The following is a 3,397-nucleotide window of genomic DNA, read 5'->3' on the forward strand; positions in this document are numbered from 1 at the left end:
GAGCAGCAAGATTTGTCAAAAAGCAGGTTTAGTGCCTCTGTCTTTTTGACAAGTATTGATGCTCCTAATTTTATGTTGCCTGAGGAAGCGGGCTATAGACCTGTGAAAGGCGTTGCAAGGTGTATTGTGGATTAAGAATAAATTATTTTTTTTAATGTGAACGAGTGCAATTTGTCATCATTGGGGAGGTAAGTCTTCCAGTACCCCCCATTTTATGAATTTGGAGATATTTTATCCATTGGGCGCCTCAGTAATCAAAATACAGCTCAGGAGAACAGACAATTCAGCAGCCGCTCATACAGATTATACAGCTCAGGAGAGCAGAGAATTCAGCAGCCGCTCATACACAGATTATACAGCTCAGGAGAGCAGAGACACAATTCAGCAGCCGGTCATACACAGATTATACAGCTCAGGAGAGGAGAGACAATTCAGCAGCTGCTCATACACAGATTATACAGCTCAGGAGAGCAGAGAATTCAGCAGCCGCTCATACACAGATTATACAGCTCAGGAGAGCAGAGACAATTCAGCAGCTGCTCATACACAGATTATACAGCTCAGGAGAGCAGAGAATTCAGCAGCCGCTCATACACAGATTATACAGCTCAGGAGAGCAGAGACAATTCAGCAGCTGCTCATACACAGATTATACAGCTCAGGAGAACAGACAATTCAGCAGCCGGTCATACACAGATTATACAGCTCAGGAGAGCAGAGAATTCAGCAGCCGCTCATACACAGATTATACAGCTCAGGAGAGCAGAGAATTCAGCAGCCGCTCATACACAGATTATACAGCTCAGGAGAGCAGACACAATTTAGCAGCCGGTCATACACAGATTATACAGCTCAGGAGAGCAGAGACAATTCAGCAGCTGCTCATACACAGATTATACAGCTCAGGAGAGCAGAGACAATTCAGCAGCTGCTCATACACAGATTATACAGCTCAGGAGAGCAGAGACAATTCAGCAGCTGCTCATACACAGATTATACAGCTCAGGAGAGCAGACACAATTTAGCAGCCGGTCATACACAGATTATACAGCTCAGGAGAGCAGAGACAATTCAGCAGCTGCTCATACACAGATTATACAGCTCAGGAGAGCAGAGACAATTCAGCAGCCGGTCATACACAGATTATACAGCTCAGGAGGACACAATTCAGCAGCCGCTCATACACAGATTATACAGCTCAGGAGAGCAGACAATTCAGCAGCCGGTCATACACAGATTATACAGCTCAGGAGAACAGACAATTCAGCAGCCGGTCATACACAGATTATACAGCTCAGGAGAACAGAGAATTCAGCAGCTGCTCATACACAGATTATACAGCTCAGGAGAGCAGAGAATTCAGCAGCCGCTCATACACAGATTATACAGCTCAGGAGAGCAGAGACAATTCAGCAGCTGGTCATACACAGATTATACAGCTCAGGAGAGTAGACAATTCAGCAGCCGCTCATACACAGATTATACAGGCCAGGAGGGCAGAGACAATTCAGCAGCCGGCCATACACAGATTATACAGCTCAGGAGAGGAGACAATTCAGCAGCCGGTCATACAGATTATACAGCTCAGGAGGGCAGAGACAATTCAGCAGCCGCTCATACACAGATTGTACAGCTCAGGAGAGTAGAGACAATTCAGCAGCCGCTCATACACAGATTATACAGCCCAGGAGGGCAGAGACAATTCAGCAGCCGCTCATACACAGATTATACAGCTCAGGAGAGCAGAGACAATTATGTTCAAGCTCCTCTTCAGCCTCAGCATCTAAAATCTCTTCCTCACTAGATTAAGCAATACTATCTTTTAGGTCTAACGCTTCTTCCACAGCTAGAATACATGGTGAATGAAGTTCAGTTCTGCACAGCCATATCCGTATAACCCTGTAGCCAGAAAATGGTCCCGAGGCTTCACCAGGGCAAATACACCCGAGGTAAGCAATGTTTTTTCCCAGATTGGTTTCCTCCATTTTGTGTCAGTTTCATTTTAAGAATTTGATTATTCTGGAAATAGTTGCTGATTAAAGGATTTACTTGAAAGAAAATAGAAAAGCAATAAAGGAGAGAATTGGCTCTTGGGTGCATGAAAAAAAATGTATATAAGCTTTATTACAAAATATTGATAAAAACATATATAGACTAAACAGTGAATCACAAAACCCCCCAGAAAATACTATAATCCCAATACTACCCCAAACTGGGCATAACACTTCTACTGGAACTATAAGGGGCTGCAGTCCCCAGAGGTTCTCTCATCAGATGATTACAGGCAGTTCAATGCTATAGCTGAACAGCAAAGCCATGCGATATGCATGGAGTACTGTGCTTGCAGAAGAGTAAGCATATAGCTAGTGAACCTGTAATGATCATCAAATGGCAACTGATGGTCTCATGTAGAACATGAAGCAAAGATCTCTAATCCTGCATTTGTAGGCCACTTCTTGGACTGGTGATAGATACACCCACAATATAAAGTCATTGTTTCTGGTGAGAGAGGACATGATCTTCCCTTCTGATGAGGTTTTCTTCTGCAAGTCTTGTTCTCCTTAGGAAATATGGTTGTATCATTTTCAGCAAATTCTCGGAAAGCTTTAGCCCAAGTGTTTCTTCATCTTGTGTTGCGTCTCTCTCTAGCCCTTGTAATTGGCTTTGCATACTCCATTGTAAAGGTCTTTGCAGTTCCAAGCAGGGTTCCTTGGCAGGCAAAGTCATATAAAGCCCACAACTCTTGTAAGTTGTTTTGGACGTACCAGTGAGAAGGACTCGATTTTTTGCAAAAATAGCAGCACAGGCTTGTGCCGTTTTGGAGGTTGGATTTTTTTATTTTATGAGCCTAATCCAAAATAAAATCCCATATAAAACTTTGCGCCATTATAGGAAGACACTTGCTGCCAGTTATTTAGTATCATTCTGTATGTAGATATAATTATGCCACCTTTCTGTATTTTCTCTAGGCCTTTAGTCTTCTCTCAGCCCCATGGAATATTCTGAACTGCGTGTCTGGAGTCCAATTTCTTATCTCCTCCACCCAATTGCTAACTAGCGTTGCTGGCATAATCAAAGGCACTGTTTTGATTTGTTTTGAAGCAATCATACCAGAGAGAAAAGCAATTACTTGGATGGTTTTGCCAAGCCCCATATCGGCCAAAATCCCTCCTTTTCTTCCCATCTCGGCACAAACTGTATAAAAAGGACACACCTTTTTGGTATTCATACAATTCATTAAACAACGTTCAACGTTAAGCATTCAGCATTAAACAATCCGGTTGTTCAGCATTTGACAGCTGTAAGGCTTTAAGGGGTGAAATTTGACCTTTGAGATTCTCAGTGGGGTGTATTGAGTTGGCTCTTTGAAAATATTTGATAGCTTGCGAGATGTTGC

Source organism: Hyperolius riggenbachi, chromosome 7, assembly GCF_040937935.1.
Source record: "Hyperolius riggenbachi isolate aHypRig1 chromosome 7, aHypRig1.pri, whole genome shotgun sequence".
Classification (NCBI taxonomy): Eukaryota; Metazoa; Chordata; class Amphibia; order Anura; family Hyperoliidae; genus Hyperolius; species Hyperolius riggenbachi.